Source organism: Piliocolobus tephrosceles, chromosome 1 (assembly GCF_002776525.5).
Source record: "Piliocolobus tephrosceles isolate RC106 chromosome 1, ASM277652v3, whole genome shotgun sequence".
Lineage (NCBI taxonomy): Eukaryota > Metazoa > Chordata > Mammalia > Primates > Cercopithecidae > Piliocolobus > Piliocolobus tephrosceles.
The window spans coordinates 104,457,609-104,473,085 of NC_045434.1; the positions used below are offsets into that span (position 1 = coordinate 104,457,609).

The 15,477-nt window shown below is 44.9% G+C and overlaps 1 long non-coding RNA gene across 1 annotated transcript in view; it reads right to left on the reverse strand.

The window, feature by feature from the left end:
- Positions 1-13,166, reverse strand: part of LOC111549642 — a 37,644-nt gene extending 24,478 nt beyond the window's left edge. The window contains exon 1 of the long non-coding RNA XR_002733795.1: positions 13,116-13,166. This is a non-coding gene — a long non-coding RNA (uncharacterized LOC111549642). The remainder of the gene's footprint in view (positions 1-13,115) is intronic.
- Positions 13,167-15,477: the final 2,311 nt, after the last annotated feature.

The following is a 15,477-nucleotide window of genomic DNA, read 5'->3' on the forward strand; positions in this document are numbered from 1 at the left end:
TGGTGTCCCACCAGTAAAATAAGACCTAAAAAATAAAATAAAATCTTATAGATTAGAAAAACAGAAGTTAAACTTTTTTTATTCACATAGTACACAATATTCTTTTCTTTTCTTCTTTTAGTTAATAGAGATGGGGTCTTGCTGTGTTGCTCAGGCTGGTCTCAAACTCGTGGCCTCAAGCAATCCTCCCACCTCAGCCTCCCAAAGTGCTAAGATCACAGGCATGAGCCACCATGCCCAGCCATGTACATAATTTGCTATCTAGAAAATACTAACAAGTCTACCCTGAATGGCTGCTACATTAATAAGTGAATTTAGTAAGGTTGTAGAATACAAAGTTAACAGAAAAAATCAATTGTATTTCTGTATTCAAGCAACAAGTAAGTGAGACATTAAAATGTAAAACATCATTTACAATAGCATCAGAAATAGATAGTATTTTGGAATTAATTTAATCAAGCATGTATAGAACTTATGCTAAAAACTACAAAAAAACTACTGAAAGAAATTAAAGACCTTTGGAAAATGGAGAGACATACCCGTATGTGAATTGGAAAACTCAATACTGTTATGCTGTCAATTCTCATCACATTGATCTACAGATTACATGCAACCCCAATCAAAATCCCAGCAGACATTTTTTCTTTAAGCAATTTTTATACTGAACCTAAAATTTGTAAAAAATGAAAATAACCTATGTTAGCCAAAACAATTTTGAAAAAGAAGTTCAAAACTGAAGGACTTAATTTGATATCAATAATTACTTTAAAGCTACAGTAATCAATGTGCAATGTATTGCCTCTGGCTGCTTCTTCATTATGATGGTAGAGTTGAGTAGTTGTAACAGGGACCATATGGCCCAGAAGGCCTAAAATCCTATCTGGCCTTTTACAGAAAGAGTTTGCTGACCTCTATCATAGATGATGCTCATATGTAAGACACTACTATCTATAATTCCTGGCCTACCAGGTATTATTCCACCACCTTCTCTGTTATTCATTATAGCATATTAAAGTACAGATAAGGGAAAATAATTTTAGAAATAATCTTTAATCCCTTCTAATTTATTTAAAATCAAAATTGTTCATAGATTTTGGCACTTTATAGTTAATAATATGTTATTTGCAATATCCCTTACAACTGTGTACAAAGCCATAGTGGAAAACCAGTCCTACCAGGATGAAGATAATTACACATTAAATTTGTATTGTATGTAAATATGTATAGTAGGCATTGTAAGCATTATTTGACCCATTTTTTAAATAAGGAGGCTGACTGGCAAATGCATCTATTAGAGCCTGCAGAAAGTGAGGAAGGCATGGTTAGGAAAAACAGACCTACTGGACAGTGGAATTAATAGGTTGAAATTGGTAATAGATTGGACATAGGTAATGAAGACAAGAAAGTATTGGAAAAGTAATTTTGAGAGTTGTTGTGAATCTAGGTTTCTAGACAGGGTTGCCATTGACCTGGTAGGAAAATTGTGAAAAAACATTTATTTCGCCACTGAGAGCAGATTGATTATGAGTTCCATTTCTAATTGCTTAAAGTGGTGCTTTCCAAATTAATGGACTTACTAAGTACCTGGTCATCTTGTTAGAATGAAGATTCTGATTCAGCAGTTTTGGGATAAGGCCCTAGATTCTGTGTTTCCAATCAGCTTCCAGGTAATTCTCATGTGACTGGTTCAGGAGCCACACTTTTTCAGAAAGGCATTAAATGTGACTAAAGGAAATCCAAGTGTAGATTTCTTCTGGAGGGTAAGAGGAGGGTCCTGACAGGGAATACTGTTTATGCAGTTGGAAAGAAGCTATCTATTTGTCTTCTCTAGAGGCAAGATACATAACTAAAGGCCTGTAATCTTGAGGAGATTCTCAGTGCAGAGAAGAGAAGGCTCTAGAACAATCAAGGAGACAGAATAAGAGCTATCAGAAAAATAGAAGAACCAGGAGCATTTAGTGTCATTAAGGAATCCTATGGAATACTGAATGTCAAGGAGTCAGTCAATGAATTCCAACATGCAACTCATTCATCACACCATCTTTTCTGGCCCCCTTTCTTTGCCTTCTTTGGTCTTTTTTCCAGCTCTCTCTAGAATATAGTAGATGCTTACTGGATTGTCTGTCCAAAGCTTCCCCACTCCATTTTTTTTTGGGGGTGGGGAGGAAAGCCACCCATCATCAACATGACTACCATAAGAGCTGCCATGTTTTTATATGACTTTCTGTCCTCTTCCTATAGTTGATTGGTCCAGGCATGGCCACCTGATCCCAGCTCAACCAATCATAAATTTATTCTCTGGGATTATTCAAAATAGGATTCTACAGAGACAAAAGTTGTCAGGTGCAAAACAGTCTTTATAACAGGAAAAGTCGTTAGGCACAAAATCTACTAGTCCTAATATGCAGCCATGTTAGGAGCCAGCGCAGAGAAAAAGTAATGACAGGTGATAGAAGACAGTCCTAGCAGCGTTCCAGTTTTTGTTCCAACTGTTCCCGAGCCCAACTACTTTCGTTCCTTTCCCATGATTTGGTTATTCAATGTTCCCTTCAGTGACCCAGAAAATTCCCCCTATTGCCTAAGTGAGTTTGAGTCATTTGCAACAGAATCCTGACTAATACATGGCAAACCTTATCCCCACTCATTTTGTCTTATACAGCATCTTCCTTTGGGTCCCTGCACGCTGTTGACTGCAGCTTTCCCAGGTTTTTCCTTAGAATGACACCAGGCCAAAACCAGCTGCTGGGCAAGGACCATAAACTCCAGTGCTGGTCTTGGTGGATGTTAATGGGTCACTGAACACCAATGTACCAAATCGATGTGTTCATGGCAACAGCTGAAAAGAGCCCACAAAAGTCTAATCTTTGGCACACTGGAGGCTTCACTGGCAGATTGTTAAGACCCTGGGGGCAAAACTTAATTTGCATAAGTATTTGCAATGCACAATTACCTTTTTATTCATTTAGACAAAATTAAATTCATTTTGGAATCTCCAAAGTTATTGCTGTTGACTTCTCTCCCCTTACTTCACGTTCTAGGTATATTTCCCCAAAACCGAAAGCCATTTTCCTCTCTAGTTTTCTGGATGCCTCAGATCCCAGGTGAGGTGTTATCCCGCCACAGTTCTTTAAGATTAGCAAAATAAATTAACTCCTTAACTGCTGGGAAATTTAAACAACAAAAAAACTGCTGTTTTGCAAAAATGCGAATATTATTAGTATGCCCTACTCTCTTCCCTACTCCCAACACACACACGCACACATACACACACACACATACACAGGCACGCACACAGGCCTGGCTGCACTCGAGAAGCCCACTCCCACCACCCCTTCTGCAGACAGAAATGCTGGCATTCGTAAGCTGTCACACTGAGGAAGACAGCAGCTGTGTTATTCCATGATTTATAGAACAGATTTGCATTTCCTTGCCTTTGAAGCTTGCCTATAATCTGCCACATAAATATTTGAAAGACAGGATGGTGGAAACAGACCTAAGCAGCTTAATCGAACACTTGGCAGGTAGAGGACTCGGGCTGGTGTTCATTTCAAACACCCCCATTTCCCCGAGGCCTCTTGGTGTGTGTGTGCAAAATTGAAATTCAATGTTTAAACCCAAACCTACAGTCACAATTCCACTTGAAGAAAAAGTCAGGAGAATGCCCCTCTGAAAGGAGGTTTTGTTTCGTCTGGTCTCCTGGGGCAAAAGCCCAGTAGTCTTCCTTAAATTCTGCTCCAGGAAGCAGGAAGCAGGGAGCATAAGTGTCTCAGCCACTCCAGAAGCCCCAGGTGTGCTCATGCAGGAACAGGAGCTCTGCCTTGCCTCACAGAGGCCCTGAGGCCACACAGAGGCACTTTCACCAGGGAGCAGGCACATTCCTGTCCTGGAGACCAGTCATAGCTCTGGCTGCTCCATAGAACCAGGATTCCCTGGTAGAGGATCAGGCAAACCTTCAATTTTCCATGCATCCACCTTCGTGCAGCTTTTCGCAAAATATGTTATGGAGAACACTTTCTGGAGTTCATGTGAAATGGCCACAGTCACAGTGCTTTTTTTTTTCTTTTTTTTTTTTTTGAGACAGAGTCTTGCTCTATCGCCCAGGCTGGAGTGCAGTGGTGCGATATTGGTTCACTGCAAGCTCCGCCTCCCGGCTTCAAGCCGTTCTCCTGCCTCAGCCTCCTGAGTAGCTGGGACTACAGGCACCCACTCCCGGCTAATTTTTTTTTTTTTTTTTTTTTTTTTAGTAGAGACGGGGTTTCACCGTGTTAGGCAGGATGGTCTTGATCTCCTGACCTCATGATCTGCCCGCCTCGGCCTCCCAAAGTGCTGGGATTACAGGCGTGAGCCGCCATGCCTGGCCAACAGTCACAGTGCTTTTTAGCCCATTATAAGCTGTAAGTCCTGCAGGAAAAATAACAATCTAACTTGATTTAACCTAATTATTTAAGTGGAAAATATGCACTTTCATTTTCGCAGTAGTTCTATTAATATACTATTGGAGAATTTAAAAACCGAAAATTGGCTAGGTGCGGTGACTCATGCCTGTAATCCCAGCACTTTGGGAGGCTGAGGTGGACAGATCACCTGAGATAGGAAGTTCGAGACCCGCCTGACCAACATGGAGAAACCCTGTCTCCACTAAAAATAGAAAATTAACTGGGCATAGTGGCAGGCACCTGTAATCCCAGCTACTTGGGAGGCTGAGGCAGTAGAATTGCTTGAACCTGGGAGGCAGAGGTTGCGGTGAGCTGAGATTGAGCCATCGCACTGCAGCCTAGGCAACAGGAGCGAAATTCTGTCTCAAAAAAAAAAAAAAAAAAAGGAGGAAAATTATGTCCTAATCTAATTCAATACATATGTGTCGATGCCCCATATGCGCTCAAGGAGGCTAGCCACAAAGGTGTCTTCACGCTCAAGACAGCCTAAGAATGCCACTCATGGCCTAGGCATCTTATCAGAAGTTCTACGAGGTAGAGGGTGGGCAGGGGAACAGAAAGAAGAGGTTTTTGAATGTAAAGGACCTTCTATAAAATTCAAAAGCAACAAGGGCAGAAGGCACAGTGAATGGAGACCCAGACTGAAAGTCAGGAGATATGGTCAGTCCAGCTCTGCCATGAGGTCCATGTTCTTAGTCTAACCACTTCACCTCTCCGGACCTCTGTTTTCTCATCTGCAAAATGAAGCAGTTGACCTAATAACGTCCAGAGTTTCTTTCATACTGATATTCTATAGCAGGCTGGGGCTAAATTTAGATTTAGGTTTGTCCAAATGATGGAATGACCTCTTTTCCCATCCCTTCCCAGGTTCTACCTGGATTCTGGAGCTCCAGGGAAAGAACCGCCCTGTGCCCACAGCTGGGGTCCCTGGTGCCTGTAGAACTTAGGACAGGGAGTGGGGGAGGTGGGGTGGTTAGGGACAACACCCAAACATGGACTCCTTAAGAGAAAGTTAAACCTTAAGAAGAAAGGAGTCTGTCCCAGGCAGCAGCACAGTTGCAAGTCAGAGGAAGCTGCGGTTCCGGGTCTTGGGTGGTGGTCTCTTCTGTTATCAGCCACCCTGAAGTCAAGCAGACATCTGGGGTGTCTCACCAATCTCCCAGCCCCTAGAATGCCAAACAAGCATGCTCTGAGGCCCTATAATATTATCACATGGGAGTCAGGGAGCTACTCTCCTTCAATACTTCCAAGCTAACTGCCTAGAGCCAAAAGTCCAGGAAGACTAAACACTCTGCAGATTTGAGTGAGAAATCCCCAGGGACTTCCATAGACACTGAGAGTCTCAGAAACACCTACCAGGTTGGTTTCCTGAGGCAGTGAGCCAGGGAAGGAGCACTGATGGTGATGTTACCTCATTTGGATGCTCCATGAGTCTACACGAGTTTCACAAAAGCTTCAAAGGAAAACAAGATATCAAATGAACCCATTAACAACATTTGGGGGAAAAGGCTACCTGGAAGAGGGACGAAAAGGGACCAGTTTCTAGAGGAAGCTTAGGGAAGATGCCTGATGTCACTGCTGACAGAGGAAGCAGGAGGACTCAGTGCTCTCTGGACTGACCAGGCTGTGATGGGTGTGGCAGGCCAGAACTGGGCAGGATCATTAAAACCCTCAGAGAGGTTTTCACTGCAGGAAAAAAGAGCTACGAGGCCTGGAGGGGAGTAAGACTGGGGACCTAGGCTGCCAGTGAACTTATGCCCACCCAAAAATTCAGTGGCAGAAAAGTGGTAGGGATGAGTACACCAAACTGAGAATTACAGTCTCTGCCTCCCCAGCCCTGGCAGAGCTGCCATACGTGGCAGCAGCACTGTCCTGCCTCCAGGTGAAATAGGAGCCACTGGGATCACCCGCCACGCTGCAGGAGCTCTGAGGTGTACAGAACCATGGGGAAGGGATATCAACACACATAAAGTAGTTCCATCCTTGCCTTATATCTGTCTTTTTATACCTCCGCAGATGTGACCAAGGAAATTGCTACATAAATTGGACACTGCCCAAAGAAGCCTTTAACGCCATTCCTGGGTTCTTTGTCAAAACCATGGTGGCTTTTCCTGTCTTCACAGAGCTGAGCCCATTGTTCTGTGGTCCCTGCAGCTGTGCCTCTGACCTGGGTGGAGCTGCAAGTCTGGGCAGGAGAGGCTTGGGAAGCTAGAGTTGTTGCTGATGATCTGTTTTCAGCTTGGGGCAGGAGCCAGGCTGGGTGCCAGAAGCAACTTTTGATCAGTCATTAGGCACAGACTTTGCTCCAGCCACATAGCCACCTCATTCCTGCCTTGGGGCCTCTGCACTTGCTGTTGGCTCTGCTTGGAGTCTTCTCTCTTGATCTGTACCGGACTTATTGCTCCCTACTTCATCAAATGTTATCTTCTCAGAAGGACCTTCCATGTCCACCTCCAGTGCAGGCCCTGTTCACACTCTGTCCACTGCTCTGCTGATTTCTTTTTTTTTTTTTTCACTTTTCTGGAGGGAGACGGAGTCCCGCTCTGTCGCCCAGGCTGGAGTGCAGTGGCCGGATCTCAGCTCACTGCAAGCTCGCCTCCCAGGTTTACGCCATTCTCCTGCCTCAGCCTCCCGGGTAGCTGGGACTACAGGCGCCCGCCACCTCGCCCGGCTAGTTTTTTGTATTTTTTAGTAGAGACGGGGTTTCACAGTGTTAGCCAGGATGGTCTCGATCTCCTGACCTCGTGATCCGCCCGTCTCAGCCTCCCAAAGTGCTGGGATTACAGGCTTGAGCCACCGCGCCCGGCCTCTGCTGATTTCTTTATGACAGTTACGGCACTCTACAAGGATCTTGTTTATTTGTTTACATGGCCACTGTCTCTTTCCTTACTGGAACGTCTGGAACATTAGCTCCACCAGGGTCATCTGAAGGCTCCCAGGGTGACCCACACAGACCAGACCCCAGCCTGCACCCCAGGAGGCTCCTGCTCCCCACATACACAGAGCTCACCTCAGCCTTACTACATAGATGAGGAAGACTTTGGCGCCCACATAAATGCCCATGTGTGTCACGACCCAGACAGCGGTGTTCATGCCTGCGAGAGGTCAGGGCAAGCCCGTCAGTCCCATGCTGAGATGCGAGGTCCTGGATGCCTCCTCACCTCAGAGGGTGAAGCGGGGAGGCCTGGACACCCTCTCCATCTCAAAGGGTAGGGGGTGAGGGGAAGGCCTGGCAGGGGAAGGATCTTGTCTCTCTTGTTCACTACTGTCCACAACCTCCAGCACCATGCTGGGTATATGATAGATAACATCTGTTGAATGAATAGATGCACACAGCAGCAAGCTGTGTGGCTGCTTATCCAACATAACTGTATCCCCGCGCTTCTCCCTTCCTAACATAACTCCAATCTGCTTGGCAACATGTCCTATTCATGACCACGTGTTTGCCCTAAGCTGTTCATAGCATTCTCTTTCCCTGTGCTAATAACTGGTTTTTCAAAAGGACCCATAACTTAGTTCTGACCAAAACCACGAGCAGAAGTCTACTAGGTGGGGCCAGGGGTTCTAAAAGAGGTTTTCCCCTTTATAAAAAGAGAAGCAGTCACTGTCATATTATCTGGATTGGATCTGCTTAGTACAGCTGTGCCTTACTTCTCGCTCTGAGGAGAGTTACCGTGAAGAAAAATGCAACCTGATGAAGATACCTAGGGTGGGAGTTGGAAGAAACTGAGTCTTCTATGACATTACTGAAGAAATAAATTAACCATCTCTGGAGCTTGCATACCTCTGGGTCTCTTGCTACGGAGCATAATAAATTTTCTTATTATTAAGCCATTGCGAGTTGTATCTTTTGTTACTTACAGCCAAAGGCATTTGAACGATAGAGACTATGGCATACACTGTCCCTTAGTCCTGGTGGTTGCCACTGCCCTGTAGAATACAGCCATGACTTTTATCCACCAGGTATACTGTAGGTAAACATGAGTTAATGAATTAGTTTTTTCTTTACTTCATTCATACACCCAACAAACTTCATTGAAAACTTATGTGCACAGGCACTGCACTAGGAAGAGAGATCAGAAAGGCAAGCTGCCAACCCCGAGGAAGCTCAGAGCTCAGTGGGAGGAAGACTTTTCAACAGAGAATGACAATCCAGCATGGACACACTACAGCAGAGGCATGCAGAGGTGCCACAGCAGCGGCGGAGAGCAGCAGGCACATGGCTTGAAAGAGGACAGGCAGGAGAGTAGCTAAGTTGTTTTCACAAGAGGTTGTGTCTGATCTAGTCTTGAATGAAAAGCAGGAGATGCCCAGGAGGACCAGCTGGCTAAGAGTCTCTCAGGAAGAGGGAACAAAAATATCCCACATTGGAGAGTAGGCAAAACCACTTTTCACGACGGGCCAGGCACTGTGCTAAGAGATTACATAGACATTGCGCCCTCAGATCCTTAACAATATGCACTCAAGGTAAATACGGTTATCCTATGTTATAATATGGAAACCGAGGCTTCAAAGGGTCAAGGAACTTGTCCAAGGTCACACAACCAGGAAGTGGCAGAGCCAGGCTTTGAACCTAGATCTTCCAGAGTCCACATTCTGTTTACCACCCTAGCACTCCTCCTACACTAGTGGACCCTGTTAGGGAAGCATCATCTGTAGAACAACCAAGTGTCCTGCCTGTAAAAGAGAGCGCACCTCCGTGGGCAGGCGAGAGAAGAGACTGAGCACACGGGCAGGAAAAGGTGTACTCTGAGAGGGGTAGTGGTTAGGTGGGTGGGCAATGGAGAGAGCAGGCAGAAAAGAGAGAATGTGGGTGGCCTGAAAACACCCGTTTCTCTTCTATTCTGTTTATTTTAACTTGAATGGCTTTACTCAGGGTCACCATCTTCTAACCTTTCCCCTTCAAATCACTCTTACAGTTAAATTATCCTGAAAATTTACCAGCCCACAAATTTTTGTTCACCAGCCTGCCACCAATATTATACAGATGGCAGAATAAATAAAATTCATTGGTAGTTACAACTAGCCTCCCTGAAATGGTAACTGGCCCCAGGCCCACAGGGACTCAGCTTTGAGAAGACTGCCTTAAATAATGAACAGGCAGATGAAACAAACAGTCTCTGGGCACTGCATGGCACTGCAAGTTGGCACCCCAGGTCCTGCAGACACCCTCGGTTTGCAGGCTGTCTTTTTCATGAAACAAGGGGGGTATGGCAGACACCCATCATCATCATAAAATAATGGCACCAGCTAATTTCCTGAGGCTTCAAGCTCAGCAGGGAAGGATATAATATTGCAAGCCAGCAGAAGCCAAGCAAGTGGTGATACAGTAGTTCTGTTTTACATTACATTAAATGTTACTATTTCTGAAGGGAATATCTGTGGAGCACTGGTGTAACCCATAGCAACCAGCTAATAAATTGTAACTTACACTGGCTCAGCTTATCGTAGGGGTGGAGAACAGCAAGAAAAAAAGACAAAAAAAAAAAAAAAGGCAAATGCTGGCAAAAATGCCACATTTTTTCCCTTTTACTACGTCCTCTACACACACACACACACACACACACACACATATGCATAAACACACGCATGCGCACACATACACAGCACAAATACAGGCTGCATCAGCATTCTCTAGCAAAATTACTTAAGGTGAAGTGGGACAATTAGCTGTCAGGATTTTAGAATTCTTGACCTTCCTGTTGATCTATATATACAATGTCTCTTTTAAAGCTCAGAAGTTGTACTTTAAATGTTTCCAACACTGGGCCCTGCCCTCTATGAGGGTGACCCTTGGCATCATTTTGCAGCCTGTATTGAGGATGACAGTCCTCTGCATCCAACCTGCACATGGAACTAAGCCTAAGCCATTTAGTTCACCGTTTTTCCTTCTGTCTACAAATAGCTCATGCCTAATTGCCCCTATACTTCAAATTCACAGCAGGCTGGTGAGCCTGGCTCTCTGCTACATTGAGCCTACTCTTTGACCTCAACCACGATAGATTCCTTCCATCCATTAATTCCTGTTCCCTGAGCCCTTCAGTCTTTTACACATTCAATCAGTCTCTGTGAAGTGTGGGCATTGAATGTGTATTTACAGGGAATTATTCATGGTGCACTTTGTGGCCTTCAAACAGTATGTTCGTCTGTTTGGGTTGACTGAACGTGCACACCCACTGTCTGTCCATGTGAATAGTGCTAAGCTTAATAAAAGTGCTCTGTATCCTGAAATGCCCGCCACTTAGCCACCAAGGGGGAAGTGACCAGCACTCAGAGCACCTCAGTAAGTGTTACTGGGCATCTTCCTTCTGTCTAGCCATCTCTGAACTGTGTACAGAAGAGGAGAGCCAGGGAGTTCATCAAGACTCAGACAACACGGGCTCTTCCTATCTCTTCCCCTAGGACACAAGTGAGGGACTTAGAATCAATCACCCATGATCAAGGACCATCTCGGGCATTTGCTAGCTGAGTGTCATTTGGCAAAATCATTTTACTTCTGGGGCCTTCATTTCCTCACCTGCAATGCGAGAACATTGAGAGTATCAGGACGTACTTGGCTGCAGGAAACAGAAAACCCAACTCACAGTGCTTTAAAAGGGAGAGAAACAGAGTTTCTCATGTGACAGTGGATAGGGCAGGCTGGAGCCTCAGTTTCTACTTCTCTATGCTTCTCTTTTCAGCTGGTTCCTTTCAACCCCATGTTCTCTACCCCAGAGCTTGTCTTACCGCTGCAGTGACACTGTTTGGGAAGAGATTGCCTGTTGGTCTCCCCACCTAGATCTGATCCCCTCATTCATTTATGAAAGCCCTGGCTTCTGGACCAGTGGCTGGCATGCGGTCTGGATGAATGGACGGGTGAATGAGCGAGTGAATGATTCTAAGCAGTCTTACTTCTTGGACGATGAAAAGGAAATTTGGGGCAAATCAAAAGTTGCAACATGTGCAAAAATGCTCTATAAACTGTAAAATGCTAAAAGACATTAGGAAATATTATGGTTATTAACGATTACAATCATGAATCTTCATGCTATAAGAGCAGCCTCCTGGATGCTGGTGTCAGCCATAAGCACACCATATGGCAGTGGGGTTTTTAATGAGACAATGGAAAAAAGACGGTTTTTCCAGGAAAAGTAGATGATTTTGCCCCCTAAAAACAGTTTTAACATCCACAGTGTGACTATTAATGAAAAAGGTCAGAAGGTATCTTTACAATGGAGAGATGTGATGGATATCTCCTTAACCAAATAACTGAGCATCGTAAACATGAAGGACCTCCTGATATGTGCAGCAGGAAGCACATAGTATCACCTGCAGCGTGTTCTTGCCTCAAACATTTAGCCTAAATATCATCATGAGGAAACCATCAGCAAAATCTAGATTGTGCGATGTTCAACAAGACAAGTGAACTCTAATAATGCCAATGTTGGTCGGGCATAGTGGCTCATGCCTGTAATCCTAGCGCTTTGGGAGGCTGAGGCAGGAGTATTGCTTGAGCTCAGGAGTTCAAGACCAGCCTGGGCAACATAATGAGACCCTGTCTCTAGAGAAAACAAAGAAATTAGCTGGGCATGGTGGTGTGGGCCTGCGGTCCCAGCTATTCGGGAGGCTGAGGTGGGAGAACGGCTTGAGTCCAGGGGGTCAAGGCAGCAGCGCACTCCAGCTTTAACAGCAGGGTGATACCCTGTCTCAAAATAAAATTAAATTGAATTAAAATACATGCCAGTATCCTTAACACAAAATAAGTAGTAAATAGAGGCAGGAAGCTTCTTTTAGATGAAAGGAAACCAAGAAGATATAAAAATCAGTTTTCAATGAGTAAAGTTGAATGGATCCTGGATTATTAAAATACTATAAAATAGATATTTTTAGATAGCTGGACTATATATCAAAGAATGCTATTGCGTCAATGCTAAATTATTTTAGTGTGATCATATTTTAGGAGTGTGTTATTTTTATTTATTTATTTTGAGACAGAGTCTCACTCTGTTGCCCAGGCTGGAGTGCAGTGGCGTGATCTCAGCTCACTTTAACCTCCACCTCCCAGGTTGAAGCGATTCTCCTGCCTTAGACTCCTGAGTAGCTGGGATTACAGGCACGCAACACGATGCCTGGCTAATTTTTGTATTTTTAGTAGAGATGGGGTTTCACCATGTTGCCCAGGCTGGTCTCGAACTCTTGACCTCAAATGATCCACCCACCTCAGCCTCCCAAAGTGCTGGGGTTACAGGCGTGAGCCACCGGGCCTGACCTTGTTTTGCTTTTTGAGACAGTCTCATTCTGTCTCCCAGGCTGGAGTGCAGTGGTGTGATCTTGGCTCACTGCAACCTCCACCTCCTGGGTTCAAGCAATTCTCCTGCCTCAGCCTCCTGAGTAGCTGGGATTACAGGTGCCCAATACAATGACCAGCTAGTAATTTTTGTATTTTTAGTAGAGACGGGGTTCTACCATGTTGGCCAGGCTGGTCTTGAACGCCTGACCTCAAGTGTTCCATCTTCTGCCTCAGCCTCCCAAAGTCCTGGGATTACAGGTGTGAGCCACCGTGCCCAGCCTGCATTTGTTTTTCGACTTCTACCTAGGCCAAATTGGGGAGCCTAGGATAACATATCAGAGTACACATATTTGTCAGGATTGCAAGGTTCTTTCAAAAACATTAACTGGTCCCCTGCTGTGTGTTCCTACCGTGTCTCCTCCATCTCCCCCTTTCCTTCTCTCTCCCAGTCTTCTTTTCTCTCTTCACTGTCTTCCCACCAGTTATCTCAAATGCCCCTGCATTTAAATGACAGTTGTCCCTGCCCTCCAGCCCTGCATATCCTAGATAAGACATCCTTTGAGCAGAAGGAAGGAGAAGAAACGCCAGTTATTTCTTCCCCATCATGTGAACATCACACACACACACACACACACACACACACCCCTGAGGCTTGGACAAAAAAGGACGGATTAAAGTTAAGCCTTAGTGAATCAAGTCCACATCAGAGGCAGTCTTTGGGACAGGGTCCCAAGTAGCTCTGAATTATTAAAGTCTGGTTCTGGCCCTGGCTGATAAAATGCAGAGCAGACCAAGCCTGGGATGCTAGGCCATCTGGCAGAGTTTCCAGACAGGGCAGGTCCTTGCTGCTTCCTGTCCCTGGGGCTGGCTGTGGCTAGCAGAACCTACCAGCCATTGACAAGTGGCCCTTCGCCCCCTGGAGTGTCCAGTCCTGACTGTGCTCATCTCCAGATGCACACACCTCTGTGGTATTTGGCCATCTTGTGAATTTATTCCTCAAGTATTTATTCCTCGAATACAATCCATGCTCCCCAGGCAGGGGCAGACTTCTCCACAGGCAGAATGGGGAGGGGATCATGGTGATAAGGAAGACTTTGGGACCCCATCCTACTGCACGCTGCCTAAAGTTTAGAAAGGGCATGTCTTAGGCACACAACACTTTTAGGGGTCCAGAAAAAGGTTTTACTTTGTTTTAATGTCAGAATAAAAATAATAAACTTTTGGAGGTCGAAGATTATAGTCTTCCTTATACCAAAGTAGTCATAAAATGTAATCTTTAGAATTGTTTATGGTGAAAGTTCTGCTCACTCCTCCTACTTCCCCAGACACAGTGCCTAGGGCCAAAGAAGATCATATGGCCCTGGGGACAGGTTGTTGGCTCCGCTTCCCCAAACCCAGGGTGGCTAGAACCTCAGCCCCAGGAAAAAAATGAAGACCAGATGCCTCAGGACCTTTGCCCATGTCCCTTTACTCTGCTTGTGGCACCTTCCCCATGAAACAAGACAAATAAGGACAATGTGATGAGTTCTTCACAAAGCCAAATTCATACCAACTCGAGGACACTTCATTTTTGCCTGTTATTATGTCCATTTTCTTTCTTTTTCTTTTTTTTTTTTTTTTGGTATGAAAATGTCCTTTCTTGTATAAAAGTATAATAGTGGATGATATTCTCAGTAAACATTATTTCACAATGTAAAAGTTGATAACCTTTTCCTGGTCCTGACAACCCCTACCCCCAATTCCACGGACAATTTGCCGCTCTGTGAAACCCCACAGTCTGAGAAGCACTGGTTTAGATACTTTGAGTTTATCTTCAAGGCTTACCTCTCACAGGTGTGTAAAGCTAGCATGTTGGGAGGCTGACCCAGGAGGTCACTTGAGCCCAGGAGTTTTGAGGTTACAGTGAGCTATGATCGCACTACTGCACTCTAACCTGAGTAACAGAGTGAGACACTGCCTCTCAGAATAAAAAAAAAAAAAAACTTACCTCTCATGACATCCTTTCTGAAGCCCTCTCTAACCCCAGAGCTCTGGAGGACACTGCATCACTTCCACCTTAATACTCACTTTCTGTTTGCTCGTTAGCATTTCTCAGCTGTCTCCCCTCCTAGACATCTCTGGAAGACAGAACTGTACCTTACTTCTTCGTGTCTCCTCTCCTTAGCATGGTGCCTGCCACATAGTAGCTGCTCAATCAATCTTTGTTGAATGAATAAATACACTAATTCCCAGAAAAATTAAGTTAATGGATAGAGTATCTTCAGCTTTTAGTTTTCTCTCTCTACATTTTTATTAAATTGTTGGCACCTGTTATTCCTTGTCTACTGGCCAGTGCTAGCAGATGACAGAAAGAATTAGTAAGTAACAAATGAATATTAATGGACCCAGACATCGCCGACCGTGCTTAGTTTGACAGCTTTTTTCTATGGACAGGTGTTTGGGCTTATGGTTGTGGTTTTATATTATGTGTTAGTATCTGTAAGTTTAATTAAATTTAACTTTTTTTTTTTCCCCGAGACAGAGTCTTGCTCTGTCACCCAGGCTGGAGTGCAGTGGCACAATCTCAGCTCACTGCAACCTCTGCCTCCCAGGTTCAAGCAGTTCTCCTGCCTGAGCCTCCCAAGTGGCTGGGATTATAGGCACGTGCCATCACGCCTGGCTAATTTTTGTATTCTTAGTAGAGACAGGGTTTCATCACACTGTCCAGGCTGGTCTCAAACCCTTGATCTCACGATCTGCCAGCCTCGGCCTCCCGGACTGCTGGGATTACAG